This window comes from Hibiscus syriacus, unplaced genomic scaffold (assembly GCF_006381635.1).
Source record: "Hibiscus syriacus cultivar Baekdansim isolate YM2019G1 unplaced genomic scaffold, ASM638163v2 tig00015498_pilon, whole genome shotgun sequence".
Classification (NCBI taxonomy): Eukaryota; Viridiplantae; Streptophyta; class Magnoliopsida; order Malvales; family Malvaceae; genus Hibiscus; species Hibiscus syriacus.
In genome coordinates, this window is record NW_024062367.1 from 350,203 (window position 1) to 363,147 (window position 12,945).

The 12,945-nt window shown below is 29.5% G+C and overlaps 1 pseudogene; it reads left to right on the forward strand.

Annotated features, from left to right (window-relative positions):
* The first annotated feature begins 63 nt into the window (after positions 1-63).
* On the forward strand, positions 64-9,023 carry LOC120207974 (annotated as a pseudogene).
* The last annotated feature ends 3,922 nt before the right edge of the window (positions 9,024-12,945 follow it).

Below are 12,945 nucleotides of genomic sequence, written 5' to 3' on the forward strand. Positions count from 1 at the left end.
TCCTTCTATGCACCGAATTCCAAAGCGAGTGAAAAACAAACACCCACCTTTCAGCTACCTCTCTCTCTCTCAAGTGTTTCAACTTTAGATCTGGACCGTCCATTTCCCCCTATAAGTTCATCTCTAACCACAGATTTACATCCCTTCAACCCTTCTCATTTTCTCTCTCCTTCGCCGTCCCGCGTGCGCTCTTGTGGCTCTCTTCAACCCTCGCGTATCTGTTCGAGATCCGTTAGTTCTATCTCTTTCGAATCTCATATTTTTTATAGTCTGATTTTTGTGAGTATTTGTTGATTTTTTGGGTCTCATTTTAGGATCTGATCTGATAAAAAAAAGATGTTTGGGAGAGCGCCAAAGAAAAGCGACAATACTAAATACTATGAGATATTGGGAGTGCCCAAAAACGCTTCCCAAGATGATTTGAAGAAGGATTATAGAAAAGCTGCAATTAAGAATCATCCTGATAAGGGTGGTGATCCTGAAAAGGTTAATTTTTTTTACCCCTTATGTGTTTTTAGTAATTTGGGTTTTGTTTGTTTCATCAATTCTAAATATTGAGTGGAGCGGATTATGAACTGATCTATTAGCATATGTTGATCTAGTTCTTTTGAGTTTCATGTTATGTTTTGAGTAATTGGTCATCAATTGGGTTGACAGGTTGATATAATTGAAGTCACATTAGCTCTAGGATGGCTTGGTTTGAACTATCTTGTTGTTGAATCGTCTATTGTCGTAAAATAAATGTTTTAATGTATAATAAAGATATTTTCGATAATTTTAAAATAAAAATCTATCATTTTAAGTGATACCTATTAAATTGAATTTATTTTTAAAATTTGAAGATCGAAGAAAAGATCATATTTTTTTAATTAAATTCATCGAGAAATGACAGTTAGATCGAATCTATGATCTTGTCTCGAGATATTTAATTAATTGAATATTCTTATTTTCATTAAATATTGATAAAATAAATAATTAATCAATTGTTTGATATGTTTATTTATTATTTATTTAATTTTGATATGTATTTTCAAAAAGTTTTTAAAATAATAATGTTTGATCTGAAATAATTAATATTATTGTTTTCAATCTTAACATTATTTTAGGAATTATTATTTTGAAATTTAGAATGAAATTCTAATATTTTTTTATTTTTATTGAAGTAAAAATCGATTGTTTTAAGGTATGATAAATCGATTATTCTTGATAGGAAATAATTAAATATTTTTATCATCAAAGAGCATTATTCTAAGGGATCTTAAATTAAGTTAAACTCAAACTTGTACATTTTATTGCAAAGACAATTAATTAATTGACTATGTATCGATTTAGAACGTTGTGGGGTGTTAATACATATTTTTTTAGTGTTATTTTCGATTCTAGTATTCTTATTGCTTACTATTTGTGTTTTTATCCTTCATTTTTCATGATTACATGTATTATATTATATTATTTTATTTTATATCATTTAAAAAATATATATAATATATGAAATCATTATAATATATGTTTTTCCACATGTTTTCTTAATTTAAGCTATAAATATGTTTTCCATGTTTTCTTAATTAAGCTATAGTGGTTTAGTTTTTTAAATATATGGAGTCGTTATATTATTTGTTTCCCCACATGTTTCTTTAATTTAAGCTATAGTGATTTAGTTTTTTAATATAGAATTATTATAATATTGTTTCTCTAATTTCCCTAATTTAAGCTATGTTTGATATTTAGCTATTAATAATATATAGAATTATATAGTATTTGTTTCCCACTTGTTTCCTTAATTTAAGCTTTGATTTGTTTGATTTAATATGCATTTTTATCATGATATTTCTTTATTGTAATTTATTGTCCATAATTTGTTTACATTTTGTTTTAATTTATGGGTCAAGATATGCATTTTTCATTTGTTTTTTTATATGTTCACATTATAGTTCCTTATATTTCTGGTGCTGTGTCCTATTTTATTTCGTTAATAAATATTTTGATGTATTTTCATTTTAGTTTAAATTCATTTATGTGTACATATGATTTGCATGACATCTTAATTAATTTCGTATGATATCCTCATAAACATTAGACTCGAATCAAAATAATTGATTAAGGGTAATATTCAATCGTTTTAAAATTATCGAAAATAACTATCTTACGTTAAGACAGTACATTACGACAATATTAAAATGATCGAATATTACTCTTAATCAAATTTTTGATTCGAGTCTAATGTTATGAGGATATCATGCGAAATTAATTAATGTCATGCAAAACATATGTACACATAAATGAATTTAAAACTAAAATGAAAATACATCAAAATATTTAATTAACGATAAATAAAATAGGACACATGCACCAAAACATAATAAGGAACCATAATGTGAACATATAAAAAAACAAATGAAAAACATATCTTGACCCATAAATTAAAACAAAATGTAAACAAATTATGGACAATAAAGAAATATCATGATAAGAATGCATATTAAATCAAAGCTTAAATTAAGGAAACAAATACTATAATAATTCTATATATATTATTAATAGTTAAACACCAAACGTAGTTTAAATTAAGGAAAGTGGAGAAACAAATATTATAATAATTCCATATATTAAAAAACTAAACCATATAGGTTAAATTAAGGAAAACATGTGGGGAAACAAATAATATAATGACTCCATATATTAAAAAAACGATCGAACATTATATTTAAAAACCTTTGAAAATACATGCCAAAGTTAAATAAATAAATATCAAACAATTGATTAATTATTTATTTTACCAATATTTAATGAGAATAAAGATATTCAATTAATTAAATATCTCGAGACGATACCATATTCGATCTAACTGTCTTTTCCGATGAATTTAATTAGAAGAATATGATCTTTCATCAATCCCCAAATTTTAAAATGAATTTAATTTAATATGTGTCACTTAAAAGGATAGACTTTCGTTTTAAAATTATCAAAAATAACTTTCTTATACGTTAAGACAGTTACTTTACGACAATATTAAAATGATCGAATATTACCCTTAATCAAATTATTTTGATTCGAGTCTAATGTTTATGAGGATATCATGCAAAATTAATTAAGATGTCATGCAAAGCATATGTACACATAAATGATTTAAACTAAAATGAAAATACATCAAAATATTTAATTAACGATAAATAAATAGGACACATACACTAAAAACATAATAAGAAACTATAATGTGAACATATAAAAAAACAAATGAAAAACGTATATATTGACCCATAAATTAAAACAAAATGTAAACAAATTATTGATAATAAAATACTTTTAAAGTAATCATTGTATACATGATAGGCATAAATGATCATGACATGAAAACGCATGATAATGATAGATATGCCAAGTTCTTACAGGAATATTTGAGATGTAAGGATTCAACAAAAAAACAAGTGTTCAAATTTTCATGTGATGGTGACAAGAAGAGCTCCCACAAGAGAAATCCTTATAGAGATTGGAGCGGTAGAGACAGTTAATAAGAACATTAAGAGGCTCATACAGAAAATGACTGAAACTTATAGAGATTGGCATGAGAAGTACCATTTGCTCTATTTGCTTATCGAACTTCAGTAAGGACGTCAACTGGGGCAATTTCCGTTCTCTTAGCCTATGGGATGGAGGTTTTATACCCATTAAAGTTGAAATTTCGTCACTTCGAGTGCTATCAGAGGTTAAGCTAGATGAAGCAGAATGGATGCAAGTAGATCTGACCAGCTAAATCTAATTGAGGAAAAAAAAGATTAAAAGCTATATGTCATGGGCAAATCAGATCGTATAAGGGGCACATAACAAAAGATTCGCCCACAAGAATTTTAAGAGGGAGATCTGGTACTAAGAAAAATAGATGCCCAATTGGGAAGGACCTTATGGTAAAGAAAGCCTTTTCTGGTGGAGTTTGATTCTCACTGAGATGGATGGACCAGAATTCCCTAACCCTGTGAAAAGTTAAAGCCTTGTGATACACGTAAAGTTCAGCAACATGAAATAATTCAGAGATTGTCGCTAGTCAAATAGCTAGCCATGCTTGGGCTCAAAGGTTAAAAAGAAACCAAAGAGTATCCAATTCGAAGATAATGATAGATATGCCAAGTTCTTACAGGAAATATTAGAGATGTAAGGATTCAACATAAAAACAAGTGTTTCAAATTTTCATATATGATGGTGATAAGAAAGCTCCCACAAGAGAAATCTTTTCCAAAGATTACAACCCTAAAACTTACAGGTATGATATTTTAAAATCTTCAAACACAATTTAACTAAATGTTTAAATTTTCAGATTTGTCAATCTTAAAGACAAGTGGAACAAGTCTGCCCCCATTCAGTGGATCAAACTCCTGTAAGATCTGATATTCTCTTCAGAGTAAACGGAACATGTATCTCTCTTTCTCAAGATCTGATATTCCCTTCAGAGTAAGCGGAACAGGCCTCTCTTTCCCAAGATGTGATATTCCCTTCAGAGTAAGTGGAGATAAAGAGAAAACGAGTGTAAATCAGATTAGGGTTTTTCATGAACAAAGAGGGGCAACTGTCGACCCATTCGAAGTTTTCCAGAAACAGAATACAAAGCAATAAATCAGAAAGTTTTCAATAACATTCGAAAGGTATCATCTTTATTTTATTTTTGTATTTTTCATACATATGTTTGAATGAAAAATAAAAACTTGTATAAATAAAACAAAAAGATCGAAACTTTACATGTAAAAATAGAGAAAATCGGAAGTTTAAAGGAAAGAATTTACTTGAGTTATCAAATCTTCATCGGACGGTAGTCGGAGTGCATAAGAACTGAAGGGTCGGAGCTCAGTTTGGCCTTGTTTTGTGGTTTCTTAGGGTGTTTTAGCTTAAGATAAACACCTAGGGGTTAGATCTATAAAAAAAAAGGGCGATTTGGTTGATTTTGAGAATTTCGGCCATCATGTGCGATGGTCGGAAGAAATCTGACGGTGGTTCACAGTGACCGGCAGTTGGCCGGCCGAACCCAAGGGGAGAGGATATTTATCCCCTCTCTCTCTCTTTTTCCTCAAAACCACTCAAATGAGCAAAAATAAAATAAAATTAGTGTTATATAGATGAAATTAAAGGTAAAACTACAATATAAATTCCTCAAATTTTACGCGTGTTTTACAAAATGGTCACCAGTAAGGACCTAAATTGAAATTTAACTATTTTCACGTGTAGCTTAATTTATTTTGGTAAAATCACGATTCAACCCTCTTAAGATTAAGCGCGTTTTGCATATTAGTCCATGAAATGACTATTTTTTTTTAATTTTCCCTTTTAAGCTGATTATATTTTTGGGTTTATTTTATTTACATCCCCTATAATTTTTATTATATTTCGAAATTTATATTATTTATTTCAGTCCTACGATTATTTATTTTAATTTGATCTCTTATTTTTTTTAACTTTGGTATAATAATTTATTACATTTATTTTAGTTTTTAAAATATTTTTTTAGTGTTATTTCCGATTCCAGTATTCTTATTGCTTACTATTGTGTTTTGATCCTTCATTTTCATGATTACATGTATTGTATTATATTATATTATTTTATATTTTTAAAAATATATAATATATGAAATCATTATAATATTTGTTTTCTCACATGTTTCCTTAATTTAGCTAGTGGTTTAGTTTTTTAAATATATGGAGTCATTATATTATTTGTTTTCCTACATGTTTCCTTAATTTAAGCTATAGTGGTTTAGTTTTTTAATATATAAAATTATTATAATATTTGTTTCTTCACTTTCCCTAATTTAAGCTATGTTTGGTGTTTAACTATTAATAATATATATAGAATTATTATAGTATTTGTTTCCCTACTTGTTTCCTTAATTTAAGCTTTGATTTGTTTGATTTAATATGCATTCTTATCATGATATTTCTTTATTGTAATTTATTATCCATAATTTGTTTACATTTTGTTTTAATTTATGGGTCAAGAGATGTGTTTTTCATTTGTTTTTTTATATGTTCACATTATGGTTCCTTATTATGTTTTGGTGCATTGTCATATTTTATTTATCGTTAATTAAATATTTTGATGTATTTTCATTTTAGTTTAAATTCATTTATGTACATATGTTTTGCATGACATCTTAATTAATTTCGCTGATATCCTCATAAACATTAGACTCGAATCAAATAATTTGATTAAGGGTAATATTCAATCATTTTAATATTGTCGTAAAGTACTGTCTTAACGTATAAGAAAGTTATTTTCGATAATTTTAAAACGAAAGTCTATCATTTTAAGTGACACCTATTAAATTGAATTCATTTTAAAATTTGGGGATTGAGGAAAAGATCATATTCTTCTAATTAAATTCATCGAGAAAAGACAGTTAGATCGAATCTATGGTCTCGTCTCGAGATATTTAATTAATTGAATATCCTTATTCTCATTAAATATTGGTAAATAAATAATTAATCAATTGTTTGATATGTTTATTTATTATTTATTTAACTTTGGCATGTGTTTTCAAAAGATTTTTAAAATAATAATGTTCGATCTGAAATGATTAAATATTATTGTTTTCAATCTTAACATTATTTAGGAATTATTATTTTGAAATTTAGAATGAAATTCCAATATTTTATTTCGTTTGAAGTAAGAATCGATTGCTTCAAGGTATTATAGATCGATTCTTCTCGATAGGAAAATTAAATATTTTTATCTTTCATCAAAAATTTCAAAGAGCATATTCTAAGGGATCTTAAATTAAGTAAACTCAACTTGTACATTTTATTGCAAAGACAATTAATTAATCGACTACGTACCGATTTAGGGCGTTGTGGGTGTTAATCCTTCCCCCACGTAACCGACTCCCGAACTCAAAATTTGGTAACGCAGACCACAAGTTTGTCGTTTTTTAAAATTAAAATTTTATTTAAATGAAAAATAAATTTTTGGATGTCCATCACACCCTAATTAAATGACGACGATTCCGCGAACCACGTTTTTATCACAAATTTATCACAACAAAACCATTTCGAAGCGGGACCACCCTTTTCCCATTGGGTAAAAGACTGTTTCGACCATATGGGTTTTTGGATTGTCTAGAGATCGGCTTGTTTAATTATGTTTAAAATTTTGGGTTTAGAGTATGTTCGGTTGTTGACTATGTTAATAAAGCGGACATGGCAATTTGTGTATATATGCTATGTTGTGTCATTCACAATCATGCTTAAGGTATTTATATGAATTTTGATATGGCATACCATTATGTTTAATGTGTCGTATTCTAATATTTATGTGTGCATGCATGCTGCTTGTGTTCATTATTGTCAGGATTCTAGGAAATCTTTTCTGTAAGGATTTTGTTTTGAAATGTTTAGAATTTTGGGTGTGTTGGTGTCTAGAAGCAGCTGGTTTGATTTTGTTGTGTGTTTGGAGTTCAGTTTAAAGAGTTGGCTCAAGCCTATGAGGTTCTCAGTGATCCGGAGAAGCGTGAGATATATGATCAGTATGGGGAGGATGCACTTAAAGAAGGAATGAGTGGAGGTGGCGGCGCCCATGATCCATTTGATATCTTCCAATCCTTCTTTGGTGGCAATCCTTTTGGTAGTGAGATTTTGGATTAATTCATGCTCTTTTTATTGTAGTGATTAGAATGTTATGGAATTTTCATCATTCTAAGTCTTGGTTGCCTGTTCAGGTGGTGGGAGCAGTCGAGGCCGAAGACAAGAAGCGAGAGGATGTAATCATCCTCTTAAGGTTTCTTTGGAAGATCTCTATAATGGAACTTCCAAAAAACTCTCTTTCACGCAACGTAATTTGCTCCAAGTGTAAGGGGTGAGTATTTGAATTGAGTAATGTTTGTGTTGCAACTTAGCGTTTATGGCATCAATAGTGGTTAGGCTGCCTTTTTATTTAGTCTATTTTAACAAAAAAATGTTCATCGTGAAATTTTTTCAGTAAAGGGTCCAAGTCAGGTGCATCTATGAAATGTTCAGGTTGTCAAGGTTCAGGAATGAAAGTCTCCATCAGGCACCTTTGTCCTTCCATGATTCAACAGATGCAGCATCCTTGTAATGAGTGTAAGGGTACTGGTGAAACCATCAATGACAAGGACCGGTGCACGCAGTGCAAAGGCGATAAGGTTGTTAAAGAGAAGAAAGTCCTGGAGGTTCATGTTGAAAAGGGTATGCAGAATGGGCAGAGGATAACATTCCCTGGAGAAGCTGATGAAGCTGTAAGGCAAATAAATTGGTTCTTTTTTTCCCGTAACTTTTAGCAGACTTTCATTTTGTTGTATATTGTTGAATCCAGATTCTTGCTGTCAGTAACTTGGTTCTTTGCTAACAATTTCTCATTTGCAGCCCGACACGGTCACTGGGGACATTGTACTTGTCCTCCAACAGAAAGATCATTCAAAGTTTAAACGAAAGGGTGATGACTTATTCGTAGAACATACATTGACACTTACAGAGGCGCTTTGTGGCTTCCAGTTTATACTGACCCACCTAGATGGCAGACAACTCCTTATTAAGACCCAACCTGGGGAAGTGGTTAAGCCTGGTAATGATAATATCTTGTGTATCTTTGATATATTGTCGGTGTTGGTATCAATAGCTGTTCGAATATTGTTATTTTGAAAAGAAGCCTCTCATGTATTTGTGGATGTCGATCCTTGTTGTCAGAGTATGTTTAGCGGATGTTGTTCATTCTCACTGATTTCAGTATTTTTGTTATAGGTCAATGCAAGGCCATAAATGATGAGGGAATGCCTATGTATCAAAGGCCATTCATGAGAGGTAAACTATACATTCAGTTCACCGTCGATTTTCCCGACTCCTTGGCCCCTGACCAGTGCAAGGCACTTGAGGCCGTGCTACCTCCAAGGACCTCAGTCCAGCTGACCGATATGGAGCTGGACGAGTGCGAGGAAACAACTCTATACAATGTTAACTTCGACGAAGATGAGGACATGCACGGCGGCGCCCAGAGAGTGCAATGCGCTCAACAATGATCGAACAAATGTTGGTGGCGGACGGTGGTGGAATGTATTGTTTAACAAAATTATTTGACTATTGTTGTTTGCTTAGTGTTGTTATCCTAGAGTGCTTTATGCTCTGGAACTGATGAACATATGGAAAGATTTTCGGGAGTTGACCTCTTTGTTTATGATGTACCCCTGTTGTTTCATACGATGTTTTCCGAGTTTTATTAGTCTTTTCGTTAAATATGATTTTAAAAAATTAGTACTAAAATAGATCAAAAATTGATAGTTTAGGTACTAAACATATAATTTACTCCATATTTTAGTGAGATGAAAAAACTTCTTATAAGTTTTAATTAATCCATTTTTTTCATTTTAGCACAAAATAAATAAAAAAGAGAAAAATATTGAATTTTATCTATTGACTCGTTTATAACATTAATTTTAGTTATACATTTATAACATTAAACTTTAATTTACATTTAATTGTACAACTCCACCATTAAATCAATATCAAAACAATGACATGACTAACAATTATTATATGACTTGTCACATCAAAATAATATTGTATTGGTATAGTTATATGATAAAACGACATCGTTTTAGACGTTAAATTTTAAGAGTATTGTTTTGTCACTTAACTTTAAATAGTTTTATCTTTTAGCATTGCATTTGGTTGTCGGCGACTACGAAACATCGCCCATCATCGATCATATTTCATGGTAGATTAATATCAAAATATTATCTCACTCATCTTTCTCTCTTGGATTCTCAAAATTGACGAAAAATCATTTAAAATAGACGTATTAATACTCAAATCTCTTTTAATGATCATTTGATGAGACTAGTTTTAAGGTGTGTTGTCAATCTTCTCAAAATAATGTTTTTCACCGTTCAAGTCTTAATAAACACCCAAATACCATAAATGTAATAAAGTCTCTTAACATCTAAAAACTATAAATTTCTTGTTTAATTTCACTAACTTTGAGTGAATTTCGTTGTTTATGAGAACTAATCATATGAGAAGAATAAAGAGTGAAATATGAATATTTTGTTATCTATTTTGCCAAAAAAGACGATCGGTGACGGAAGGTGATTGGCCGCTAACAATATAAGGTATGCAAAAAAATATTTAAAGTTTAATGGTAAAATTAATACATCTAGTGTCTAAAAAGGTCGTGTTAGGCATAAGAACATCCGCATCAAAACGACGTTATTTTGGTGTAGCATATCACACCAACAACCTTAACCATGTTATTGCCTTATTAGTGATTTAACGACTGAGCATAATCGAATGTAAAAGTAAAATTGATGTATATTGATAAAATTAAAGTTTAACTATACAAACTAGTCAACAAATAAAATTTAATAGTATTTGAATCAGTTTGCCCTAAAATACTAAATAAACTATCCATTAATCACTAACTATTTAGCCCTTTTACTTGTACCATTGATCTTTCAGTTTGTCAATCAGACCACCTAACTATTTAATTATATTCAATCAAGGTACTTATTGATAAAATTAAAAGTTTAACTATACAAACTAGTCAACAAATAAAATTTAATAGTATTTGAATCAGTTTGCCCTAAAAACTAAATAAACTATACCATTAATCACTTAACTATTTAGCCCTTTTACTTGTACCATTGATCTTTCAGTTTTGTCAATCACCCACCTAACTATTTAATTATATTCAATCAAGGTACTTGCCGTAATATTTAAGGGATAAAATTGTACATTTGGTCCTCAATATTATATATTTTATCAATTTTGTCTTAATTTTAGTTTAATTAATAATGAATCCTTTAATCTTTTTGGATTGGATAGAAATTAGTAGAAGAAGAAACAATAAAGGTGAGAGGGGTGGGAGTTGAACTTGGGTTTCTACAGGATAAGACCTAATCCATTGAGCAAGAACCATTATTTGGATTAAAATGCATCATATAAAATATATATCGAATGTTTAACTGTAACTAAAGAAACACCTACTGAAAGATGCCATGTTTAAGAAGGATACTCTCTTTTGCAGGAAAAAAGGCACGCAAACATTTCATAAAATAAAGGCCAAAAAGTGTTGCAGTGAAGCTCAGACTCAAAGAAAGAAAGAAAAAACTGTAGAAACGCTTTACATTATGGCAGCTCATGTATGATATTTCTTCTACCATGCAAGAGAGGAGAGTGAAAACCAGTATATAAGAATAGATGTCATTTTTTTCCTTGTATCCATAGTTGAAGACTTTGGAGTTTGGACAATAATTTACTTTTAGGGTGCGTTTGGTTCACGAAATATAAGATTATCAGTAGAAATGTAAGATTACTAGGGAATAGAATTACTGGGAATGTTGTATTTTGTGTTTGGTTGATTTAGCAGGAATGTAAGATTACCGTGTTTGGTTAAAGGAATAAAAGATGATTGGAATGTATATTTGACCAAATTGTCCTTATTATATATTTGTTTTTTAACAAGTTAGAAAATATTTATATATTTTCTTTAAAAAATTTAAATTCATAAAATTTATATTTTTTTACAAAATTGAAAATATAAAAAGGTTTAATGAAAGGATAAAATTTTATTTTAACCCCTGAACTTCATATAAAATTTTAATTATAGATTTTTTTTTGTAAATCTAAAATAGTTTAAGAATAAATTTGTAATTTAACATTCGTAGAATTTTTATTATTTAATGACAAAATAAGGATATTTTAAAAAAAATTAAGGGCATTTTAGTCCAAAACAATGGTAATCCAACAATACCTAAGGAAAGGGAGATGATGACATTCCCAGTAATATATCCTAAAAAATCCACTATTGGTAATGTAAGATTACCGGGAATGACATTCCCGGCCAACAAAACGGGGGAATGTGGATTCGATTCCCATGATAATCTCACATTCCCCCAACCAAACACACTCTTAGTGGACTTTTGGTTCACGACATAAGATATTACCGGGGGAATGAAATCCTCATTCCTACGTTTGGTTGGCCGGTAATCTTATTTCAGGTAATCTTTTATTACCAATAGTAGATTTTTTAGGATATATTACTTGGAATGTGATTACCCACCTTCCCTTAGGTATTGTTAGATTACCGACGTTTTGGACTAAAATGCCCTTAAATTTTTTTCTTTCAAAATTATCCTTCTTATGTCGTTGAATAATAAAAATTTGACGAAGTTTAAATTACAAATTTATCCTTAAACTATTTTAGATTTATAAAAAAATCCATAATTAGAATTTCATATGAAGTTTAGGGGTTAAGATAAAATTTTATCCTTTCATTAAACCTATTTATCTTTTTAATTTTGTAAAAAAAATATAAATTTTATGAATTTAAATTTTTTAAAGAAAATATATAAATTAATTATAGTAATATTATAGTATAATTCCACTTGTTAAAAAAACAAATATATAATAAGAACAATTTGATAAAATATACATTCTAATAATCTTTTATTCCTTTAACCAAACACTGTAATCTTACATTCATACTAAACGAACAAAATACAAAATACAATATTCTCAGTAATCTTATTCCCTAGTAATCTTTTATTCTCATTGGTAATCTTTTATTTCCATTGATAATCTTACATTCCCATTAATAATCTTACATTCCGTGAACAAGACGCACCCTTACAATTTACTTCAATCAAGGGTCGTAAATCAGGTTGCCACACTTGCATTTCCAACTTATGGGCTTGTAGATGAGATATTATTGCCTCTAGAGTAGGAAATCAAGAAGTACACAGCCGAGCCTGTTTTTGGATAGTGTTGTGACATGAACTTGAATTGTCATTCAATATAATATGTTATATTGTATATGATGCATTGATATACCCTCCAAACTATGTAGGAGAAACGTCACATCATAGGGGGACATTGATCTTCCTCGTGTAGGATTAGTTCAAACCACTCATTTATATTACATTTTTTTACTAATTTTCCAGCCAATCAGGGTGATATGAG